The sequence below is a fragment of the Sceloporus undulatus genome, chromosome 4, assembly GCF_019175285.1.
Source record: "Sceloporus undulatus isolate JIND9_A2432 ecotype Alabama chromosome 4, SceUnd_v1.1, whole genome shotgun sequence".
NCBI lineage: Eukaryota > Metazoa > Chordata > Lepidosauria > Squamata > Phrynosomatidae > Sceloporus > Sceloporus undulatus.
In genome coordinates this window covers 7,429,232-7,440,409 of record NC_056525.1, presented here as the reverse complement: position 1 = coordinate 7,440,409, position 11,178 = coordinate 7,429,232, and positions in this window count along the sequence as shown.

Here is an 11,178-nt window from a genome sequence, read left to right as displayed (position 1 = left end):
CTAGGGCCCCATTCCCACTGGGCAAAAAAGTGGCTTTTATTGCTGCGCTTTTGACTTGGATTTTCCCCCTGAGTCATATTCAAATCTGCTCCCTCGTTCCCATTATGAAAGGGGGCAAACGGACTCGGGGATTTTTGACTCATGATCTCGTTCCCATTGAAATTTTCTCGGTTGTAATTTGAAGCAGATTTTTTTGCTCCCCATTAGCATTGCCCTTCCGGAACCTCTTTTTTAAAAAAAGCAGCTGTCAATCAAGCGCCTAAACACTTGACGTCACAGCCAATCAATCGCTTAGGGGCTTTTCCCCTCTGGGAAAGGAGAGGGAGCCCCTATGCCCCCATGTCCCTTTGCCTCCCAGGCTGTCCTATGTCTTCCCAGTCCCTCTGGGGAAAGGAGAGAGAGTCCCTATGCCCCCATGTCCCTTTGCCTCCCAGGCTGTCCTATGTCTTCCCAATCCCTCTGGGGAAAGGAGAGGGAGCCTCTATGCCCCCATGTCCCTTTACCTCCCAGGCTGTCCTATGTCTTCCCAGTTCCTCTGGGGAAAGGAGTGGGAGCCTCAATTCACCCCAAGTCCTTTTGCCTCCCCCATTGCTCCCTGGGCTGTCTGGGGAGTGATCAAGCAGGCTTTTAATGCAAAGCCGATCTGCTGCTCAGGCACTCAGGCAGAGGGGACAAAGGAAGAAAAAAGAAAAAAATAATAGTTAAAATGGTGTTCAATGGGTCTCCTCACACATCGGTCTATGAATGTGGAGCAGGGGGAGGTTGCAGGGGGGCATAATGTGTTTACCATTTTTGGAGGTCACTGTAGCAATTTGCTATGTTTGGACACCCGACAGAGCACCTAAGCAATCGAAAGCTTAATTTTTAAAAAATAAATTTTTCTACACACGCGATCGCCTTACCCTGCTTCCCACTCCACTGGAGGAAAAGCTATGCGAACAGGAGGAAATGGTGCCGCTAATGCAGGAAAGAGAACAAGCGGCTGACACCCCCAGGCCAGTTCCTTGAGCACTGCTCCTCCCATCCCCAAGTTCCCAAATCAGACACCCTTTCGTTCCCATTTGTTTGCTCCGAATCAAACACGGGAGGTCCAGGAAAAACCTCTAAAAATGTGCAGTCAAATTATTCCGGTTTATCCATAATTGATTCAGGTTTTCCAAGGAAAAATCAATTACATGGGGATCAGATCCAAATTCCAATGGGAACGATATCGGCACAATGAGGACTGAATGCATGCTCAAATGGGAACGATGCCCCATAATCCGTGTCTGCATCCACTTTATAAGCCAGTGGGAATGAGGCCAAAGTTTGGCAACCACTGACCTAGTCCAACCTTCTGCCATGTAGGAACAGAGAACTAAAACATTTCTGGGGCTGCAAATATAATTCTGCTGCATCCTGATAGCCAGCAGTAAAGAGCCCCATTGCTTGGTCTGGCTGCTGGCTGGTAAGATTGGTTTGTGAGGTTAAGGCAGGAGATGAAACATAGTTACGTATTTGTAATTATGTTTGTAATGTTGAGTCATGCCCATCCTTCCTAATGTTTAGGTGGAATCTCTTCTCTTCTCTTGTATTTTGAATCCATTGGTTATTATTATTATTATTATTATTATTATTAACCTTTATTTATGAAGCGCTGTAAATTTACACAGCACTGTACATACAATCTTTTTAGTTAGACGGTTCCCTGCCCACGGGCTTACAATCTAAAAAGACATGACACAGAAGGAGAAGGGAGTGGTGGAGGGAAAGGGTAAGAGGTCCAGCAGTTCCTCTCTACCTCCAAGGCCTGGACCAAGGGAGATGGACTGGAGGGAGGGCTTGGGTTCTTAATGGATGGTTAATCATTTTCCAGGGAAAATACATACTCTCAAGTAGGATAATGCATATACAGTACATAGCAATACAGGAAATGGTTTGATAAACAGACAACAAAAGAACACCAAATAGCAAGCGACAATTATGCAATGCCTGGGAAGGCTACTCTGAACAGGATGGTTTTCAACTCCGTTTTGAAGCTGGTTAAAGAAGTGATGGCTCTTGCTTGTGGGGGAAGAAGGTTCCAGGAGTTAGGGGCAGCAAGTGAAAAGGGGCGAATCCGGGATGGGGCAGAGGAAATCCTGGGCTGAGATAGCAGACCTTGACTACCAGAACGGAGGGCCCTGGTGGGAAGGTGAGGAGAAAGAAGGTCTGATAAGTAAGGAGGGGCCAGTCCATGGAGGGCTTTAAACGTGGACAGCAGGAGCTTATACTGAATGCGGAAAGGGAGGGGGAGCCAGTGAAGGGATGCCAACACAGGAGAGATGTGGTCAGAGCGGTGGGTGGAAGTGATAATGCATGCAGCTGAATTCTGAACAGAGATTAAAGGACGGAGGTGAGAAAGAGGAAGCCCAGCCAGGAGGACGTTACAATAATCCAGTCGTGAGATCACTAGGGCATGGACCAGGATCTTGGCAGTAGAGACGGAGAGATATGGTCGGATTTTGGCAATGTTGTACAAGAAGAATCTATAAGCCTTGGCTGTGGTCTGGATCTGAGGGATACACGACAGATAAGAGTCGAAGATAAAACCAAGACTGTCGTTTTAGTCTATGCTCTGTATCAGGAGTATCAGGAAACAAGCTCATGCCATCTTCTACAGGACATCCCTTCAGATATTTAAAGATGGATATCATGTCATCTCTCAGTCTTCTCTTCTCAGTGCTTAAACATACCCAGCTCAATAAGCCATTCCTCACAGGACTTGCTTTCCAGACCTTTGATCAGCTTATTTGCCCTCCTTTGGATATGTTCCAGCTTGTCAATCTCCTTCTTGGCTGTCTATGCTTATCACCCTCTAGTGGTAACACATCACATGCTTTGGTGCTTTTTACAAAAAGTAACTTTCCTGAGCTGCGGATCTGAGGGAATTCAAGAGAAAAGAAGCAGACAGAGAATAGGAAAGAGCCAAGAAACTGTCTACAGGGGAAGGCAATGGAAATAGTGTAAAGCAGAGAGAAAGATTTGCCCTGTATATAAACACTGAATGAAGGATCAGAATAGTAGAAAGACAACCATCTAATGACTCTATCATCATGTTTTTTAATGAGTCCATAGCAGAGGCAAGATGCAAATTCTGGATCTGAACAATACATTGAATTCTTGACTATATGCATGGATTCAACGATATAGCCATGCTAGTCTGTAGAATAGTATGTAGAGAGATCTTGTAGCACTTTTGAGACTAACTGAAAGAAAGAAGTTGGTATCATGAGCTTTTCTAGACTACAATCTACTTCCTCAGATGCATTTTCATGCATGGATCTTTAAGTCAAACAATTGAACACTGGAGTTGCACTGGAAGATCTAGAGATTCCTAGAGAGAACATATTAATAAAATCTGAGAATAATCAAATCTGCAAAAGTCAAAGCTGCAAACGTGGGGGACAAGTGTAGTTCTGGTTTCTGGGTTGCTTCTGGGGTTAAGGTTTTTTTTAATATGTGTTTTCATTTGTTGCAGGAGCTCTGCAGAGAAAAGTCTATTCAAGGAAACATCTCTCCTAAAAGCAATTTTTCTGCAAATATCAGGGCCCCATTCACACTGTAGAATTATAGTGCTATTGTTCCACTTTAACTGGCATGGTTCTGTCCTATGGAATCCTGGGACTGGCTATTTAGGGAGGGGTATTAAAATTCTCAACCAGTACCATCCATTGCCTCACCAAACTACAAACCCCAAAATGGTATAGGAAGGAAGCATTTCAGTTAAAGTGGAATAACAGCACTATAATTCTGTAGTGAGAATGGGCCACAGTAGAATGAGAAAGTCTGTCATTACTATTAGTTGTTGTGTATCTTTCAAGTTGTTTCCAATTGGTGGTGACCTTAAGGTAAACCTGTCATGGAGTTTTCTGAAGCTGCAAGTGTGTGACTGTCTACTACTACTACTACTACTACTACTTCTACTTCTACTACTACCATGACCAAAAGTCCACTTCTGCTTTGGGAAACTGACATTTCAAAAAAAAAAAAAAATTAACAATGCAGAAGGCAACTTGCAAACTCTTTAAAAGGTGATGTATTGAGGAGTAGCTATGTGGCCATGCAGCAAAATACAACAGATTCCAAAATCTTAACTAATAATAATAATAATAATAATAATAATAATAATAATAATATTTTATTTATATACATATATTTTATTTTTTTATTTATTTATTTATATACCGCCCTTCCTTCGATCAGGGCGGTGAACAATCCAGTTCTGGCAACAGAAGACAAAAGACAAAATTTAAGACAAAATTTAAGCCTGTGCCTCTGATGTTGTCATTTTGTTCTTCTTCTCATGAATGAGTTTTAACACATTTGCCTGTGGAGCTTCAAAAGCTTGCAAAATGTATTTTGTGCTTATAGATATGTTTGTCTGTAGAATCAGTATGTAGAGAAATCTTGTAGCAACTTTGAGACTAACTGAAAGAAAAAAGTTGGCAGCATGAACTTTCGTAGACTAAAGTCTACCAAATGCATCTGAGGAAGTAATAACAATAATATAATAATTTATTTATATTTTCTCGCCTTTCCCAGATGGATTGAGGTGGGATTACAGTCTGCTAAAACACATACATCAGTAATAAAATACATATAAAAATACATCAGTAAAATACAATTAATCTTAAAAGCTAACTCATCATCAAGTGGTAATGCAATAGATTCATAGAATGGTCTGAAGGTGTCTCTTACATAAAGTCAGGTGGGTAAGCTCACCAGAAGAGATCCATTTTAAGTGCCCTCTTAAACGCCTCCAAGGAGATAATAAGATGGATCTCTTCCAGAAGACTGTTCCACAATTTAGGAGCAGCTGCTGTGAAGGCTCTCTGGGAAGTCGATATGAGCCTAGTTGATTGATGTTCTAACACATTCTTCCCAGTTATTCTGAGAGTGCGGGACGGATTGTGTAGGGAGAGGTGTTCCCACAAGTAACTCGGGCCCAAGTCATCTAGGGCTTTAAAGGTAATAACCAACACTTTGTATTGCACCCGGAAGCTAATTGGCAGCCAGTGAAGAGATTTTAGGACCAGTGTTATATGGTCAAACCTGGACAAACCAGTGACCAATCTGGAGCTTCCAAACTTGATATAAGGGTAGCCCCATGTAGAGCATGTTACAAAAATCAAGATGAGAGATTATCAGTGTGTGTACCACTGCTTCCAGGTCTTTTTGGTGCAGGGGCGCAGTTGGCGTATCAACCGAAGTTGGTACCAAGCACTCCTGGCCGTCGCATCCACTTGAGATGACAATTATAGCAACGCGTCCAGGAGTACTCCCAAACAGCGAACTTCATCCTTTAGGGGAAGTGTGACCCCATCCAGGACTGGTTGACAAATCTCCATCCCCGGACTTGAGGTACCTATCACAAGTACCTCCATTTTCTCTGGATTCAGCTTGAGTTTGTTTTCCCTCTTCTAGCCCTTTACCAGTCACTGCAGCAGTCAGAGACACTGAGAAATAAATTTGGGTGTCATCAGCATACTGATAACATCATGCCCCATGTCTCTGGATGATCTCTCCCAGTGGGTTCATGTAACTGTTAAACAGCATGGGGGACAGGATGGCACCCTGAGGGATGGCAGATGTCAGCACTCTTTTAGAAGAGCAGCTGTCCCCCAGTCTTACCATTTGGAATCTGCCCAAGAGGTAGGAATACAGCCACTGGAGTGCAGTTCCTCCAATACCTAACTCCCTCAGTCATTCCAGAAGGATACCGTGGTCAATAGTATCGAAGGCCGCTGAGATGTCCAAGAGCACCAGCAGAGTCACACTTCCCCTGTCGATGCCCAGACAGAGATCGTTGACCAAGGCAACCATGGCAGTCTCAACTCTGTATCCCACCCTGAAGCCAGTTTTAAATGGGTCCAGATAATCGGCTTCCTCCAAGACAGATTGGAGTTGGAAGGCAATGGCTCTCTCGATCACCTGCCTAAGAATGGTAAAAGGGAGACCAGTAATTATTTCTTATTTCAGGGGATCTGAAGTCTACAAAAAGTTCATGCTGCCAACTTCTTTCTTTCAGTTAGTCTCAAAGGTGCTACAAGATCTCTCTACATCCTGTGGAATCCTGGGATTGTCATTTTAGGAAAGGCATCTAGAAGCCACAGACAGCGAGATATAGGCCTGTTACAGACAGGCCTGAAAATACGGACTGGGTCCATATCAGGGTTAGAAAGGGGCGTCATTTCCTGACGCCCGTAACCCTAATACAGACCCAGTCCATACAAAATGGTGGTGGCCGTTCCACACGGCCGCCGCCATTACGGCATCACGACCACGCCACCTCCAAACGAGGCAATGTGGACATGACATCTTTGCACCGTGCGAGGGCACCTAGAGCGCCCTTTCCGCGGTGTAAGAAGGATCTCCAAAACGGAGCTCCTTCTGGGGTTTGCGTCACTGGGCGCAGCCTTCAGATGGCTGCGCCAGCAATGCAGAGGAGAAAGGGGCCAAGCGGCCCCTTTATCCTCCTCCCCGCCGTCTCCGGGTGTCCTTGGGGCTTGAAGCCCCAAGGACACCCCTTTCCAGACAGTGGGGAAGCAGCCTTTTGCTGCTTCCCCGCAGCCTGCAAAGTGGCGGATCGGGGCCTCAGAGGATGCCGGTCTGGCAGCTGAGGCCCCGATTCAGCGGGGAAAGGGGCGGGTGCAGGCCACCCCAAACGGGCAGTCTGTAACCCACCATAGTGTCTCACTAAACTACAAATCCCAGGATTTCATATGATGGACCCCAGGGCAGTTAAAGTAAAATCAAAGCACTGTAGTTGTTTAATGTGAATGGGCTCCCAGGGTCTTGTTGGTGCCTTACATATGCACAAGCTCCTTTACAGAAGTGATTGGATATTGTTTTTTAACATCTAACATCCAGATTCATTTCAAAGCAGCCGAAGCAGAGTTGTTGTGCTGGTGGTGTCCTTGTGTATGTGAAGGGACATTTTTGCACACTCCATACTGCACATGGACATACATGCACATTTGGTTGTGCATCTGCTTGCACATTGGGTGGCTTGATTCAGTTGCATGGCATTGCCATTCAATTCACGGCCTGCATTGCACAATAAACGTGTAACTCTGCAGACAGAGATGTGTGGCACCTGATGTGGGATCTTGGCTCTGTTCTTTTGAGACATTTCCCTGCTATGTGAAGCGAATCTTAAATTCTCAGTCCGGTACCCTCACAAGAGACAGCACATTTCCATCCTATCTGCTGAATGATGCAAGGAGCAAGAGAACTCAAACAAGAGTTTATGAAGGAAACCGCAGCTCCAATTTACATGAAGATGGGGGTCTACTTAGTGGTGATTAGACAAAGAAAAGCAGCCTTTCTCAGTCCTCAACCAGGGGAGGAAAATTGCTTTCAAGAGTACTATCTGGGCTTGTTAAGTGGCGTCTTAAACTGCATGAGATCATAAAATGAATCACGCACAAAGCAACACTGAGAAAAAATTCCATATTTAATGAGAGCCTCAGAAACAATCTAGATAGGAGTGGAAACTGTGAAAGTTCAACCTTCAGCACAACGGTCTGTGAATGAATGAAGCCTATTAGATTTTTTAACAAAATAAATCAGAAAAGCCAGACCATTATGTGAACTGCCAATTATTTGAACCATCCAAATTACCTGAATTTCCCCTTGCTGCCTAAGTCAATGTAACCTCAGATAAATAGTACGCCCATTTACTAGAATAGCAAGTTATCCAGTTTCCCTTCTTCCCACACGATTGATGCATCTTGTCTTCTCTCCACATCCAAGAAGACTGGAGCAAGTACAATGCTGAGAGCTCTACAAAGGAAAGCCATTGTCGTTGTTATTTTGCCTGTCAGGTTCTCCTAGTGATGCCAAATGGGATCACTTTGATCCAAGTGTTGGACTTCTTGACATTTCTTTGCAAGAAGAGTCCCCACGGCATCATGAGAAAAGTTACAATCTGCAATTCCATTCTGGAGCATCTTGAAGGTTTTTGTAGAAACAAACAGGTTCCTTGATCTGCATTGTTGTTTGTAAAAATTACTTCTTGGGGACTCCAACTCCCAAAATACCCAGCCAGCATGGATTAGGTGTATGTATGTAGTTCCAGACCTCCCCAAGTCTTTAACTGTTATAACATAAACTTTATTGGAGGTAAATGATGCAGCGTTCCAGCCCTATTTCTGAAGTGTTCTTGCACCCCTTCAGCCAGTGGTACTACTGGACTACTAAACAATAAATTATATCAGACTATCTGGTAACCTGACTGGTAAATGTGTGCAGGCATGACCCGTCTCCCCTTCCCCATTAGCTGTGCAAGCAGGTTAGCCATAGAGGAAAATTCACTCTTCCAGTCCATTCTCAGCCTTCATACCTCTTACCAGCCTCAGACTGCCAAACTATTGCAAAAAGGCTCAAACAAGGATCCAAAACACACTGCAGCAATAATCCGGTTTGAGACCGCTTTAACTGCCATGGCTCAATGCTAGTAAATTCTGGAAACTGTACTTTTGTGACACATTTAACCTTCTCTGTCAGAGAGCTCTGGTTCACAATAAACTACAATTCCCAGGATCCCCTAGCACTGAGCCAGGGCAGTTAAAGCAGTCTCAAACTGGATTATTTCTACAATGAGTTTTGAACCAAGGCTACTAATACAAACCCCTTACTCTAGGACAAGTTGTTAATATTTGGCCTTCAGAACCTGTAGTGTTAGAGCAGAGGATGAGAAGGCCCAAAGGATAATAATGTGTCTAGACAAAGATGACTAAGGTGATCAAAGTTCTGGAAATTAAGATCTATGGGGGAACAATTTAGGGAGTTGGGCATGTTTACCTTGGAGAAGAAAAGACTATGAGGTTCCATGACAGTTATCTTTAAACATTTGACAGAATGCCATGGGGAAGATGGAGCCAGCTTGTCTTCTGCTGCCTCAGAGACCAGAATCTTAACCAAAGGATTCAAATTACAAGAAAATAGATTCCTTCAAAACATTAGGAAGAACATTTTGACTCTAAGAAGTGTTCAGCAGTAGAATGGACTGCCTTAGAGGGTGATGGACTCTCCTTCTTTGGGGGGCTTTAAGCAGAGGTTAGGAGGGGATCTTTCAGGAAAGCTTTAGTTGCATATTCCAGCATGGTAGAGGGTTGGATTAGATGGCCCTGTGGTCTGTCTCAACCCTAAGATTCTATGGAATGCACATTACTTCCTTAAAGTCAGCAATGGGAATCATGAAGTTCTCTAGATAAACTAGAACTGCAACTCCAAGCAGTCCTAGTCAGCACAGTCAATGTCAGGAATGCTGGGAGATGCAATCCAACAACACTTGGAAGGCTGCATAATTCCTACTCTTATTTTAAATATTTTAACCATCTTTGTTCAGCCCTCTGTCCAAATACAGCTGTTTCATGCCTTCAGTCCTTGAAAATCTATACTACAGTCAGCCCTCCATATCCATGGATTTTTTTATCCATGGATTCAAGCATCTACAGCTTGAAAACATTTTAAAAATATATAAGTTTCAAAAAGCAAGCCTTGATTTTGCCATTTTATATAAATGATACTATTTTACTATGCCATCATACTTAACAGGCTTTGAGCATCCATGGATTTTGGTATTCACAGGGGTCCTGGAGCCAAAATCCAGTGGATACCAAGGGCCCACTGTACAATCAATTTGCCAGTCTTTAGTTTGACACTGGACTCTTTATCTATCTTGTCCAAACAAGGTCACAGTTAGTATATTGCCCTAAGATGATAGTTGGCGATGGGACTCCTGGTGCTTCCAGGGGTAAAGAATGCCTGGCCCAAGAGCCAGATTTGTGAAATTCAAGGCGAGTGCACAAACTCCGCTTTCTTGACTGCTATCCTACAGGGAGCATCTTGAAATGGAGCTTGGGAAAAGGTTGCTGAGGAATTCTGGGGGTTGTAGTCCAAAAAAGTATCTTTTCAAAGCTTTGTTCCTGAAAGGGTAGAACTGCAGCAGTGAAGAGAGGGCTTTGGTTGTTGGGAAGGAGGTGTATGCATATCTAGATATGCATCCTGAGACTTGCATCCACAACTGGAGGTAGCCCTACTCATTGATGATGCATAGCCCCTGAGATGCTTGCTAGGAATTAGTGTAATCTTCAGGGGAGTGGAGGTGTTTTAAATCTTGGAGTCCTGCTATAGCAAAAGTTAAACCCCATTAGAGAAGATCTGCCACTACTCAGCCAGACAGAGAAACCACCAACACACTTCAGTCCCAGCCAGCAGTGACCAAACATGGGATTTGCAGTCCAACAGCATCTGAATGGCCATACTTGCCCTATCATAGAACCATAGAATTGTAAAGTTGGAAGAGACCATAACGGCCATCCAATCCGCCCTTATTCTGCCATGCAGGAATACACAATCAAAGCACTCCCAACAGATGGCCATCCAGACTCTGGTTAAAAACCTCCAAAGAAAGTGACTACACCACACTCGCAGGGAGCATGTTCCATTGTCAAACAGCTCTTACTGTCAGGAAGTTCTTCTTAATGTTCAGCTGGAATTCCTTTTCCTGTACTGCAGTTTGAATCCATTGCTCCTGGTCCTGTTCTCTGGAGCTGCAAAAAACACACTTGCTCCCATCTCAGTATGGCATCCCTTCAAACATTTAAATGTGACAGTCATGTCACCTCTTAACCTTCTCTTCTCCAGACTAAATATACCCAAGTCTCTCCACATGGGGCTTCATGGCCTCTAGACTCTTCACCATTTGGTCACCCTCCTTTGGACATGCTCCAGCTTATCAACATCCATTTTGAATTGTGGTGCCCAGTATTCAATGTGAGGTTGGACGAAAGCAGAATAAAGTGGCACCATTACTTTCCTCAGTCTGTTCACTAACAGAAGTTCTTCTTTGGAATGAATTTCATCTTCTACCTTTGCCTTGACTCCTCCCATGTAAAATGGAACTACGGCTGCTCTGTGTCTTGCAAAGGTACATGAGATAAGGAAATAGTGCCCTGAGCAGACTGCCTGAAACAGTTGTTAAAAGGTGGGTCAGTAGGTAGATGGGTAATTCCCATTAATTCAATGGAACTAACACTAGGGTTCAGCTCAGTTGCAAGCTGAAATTTCACATCTAGAATAAATGGAGGTCTGATTGTGTAATGATACATAAAATACACAGATATCCTTCTCTCTAAATCTAGGACCTGG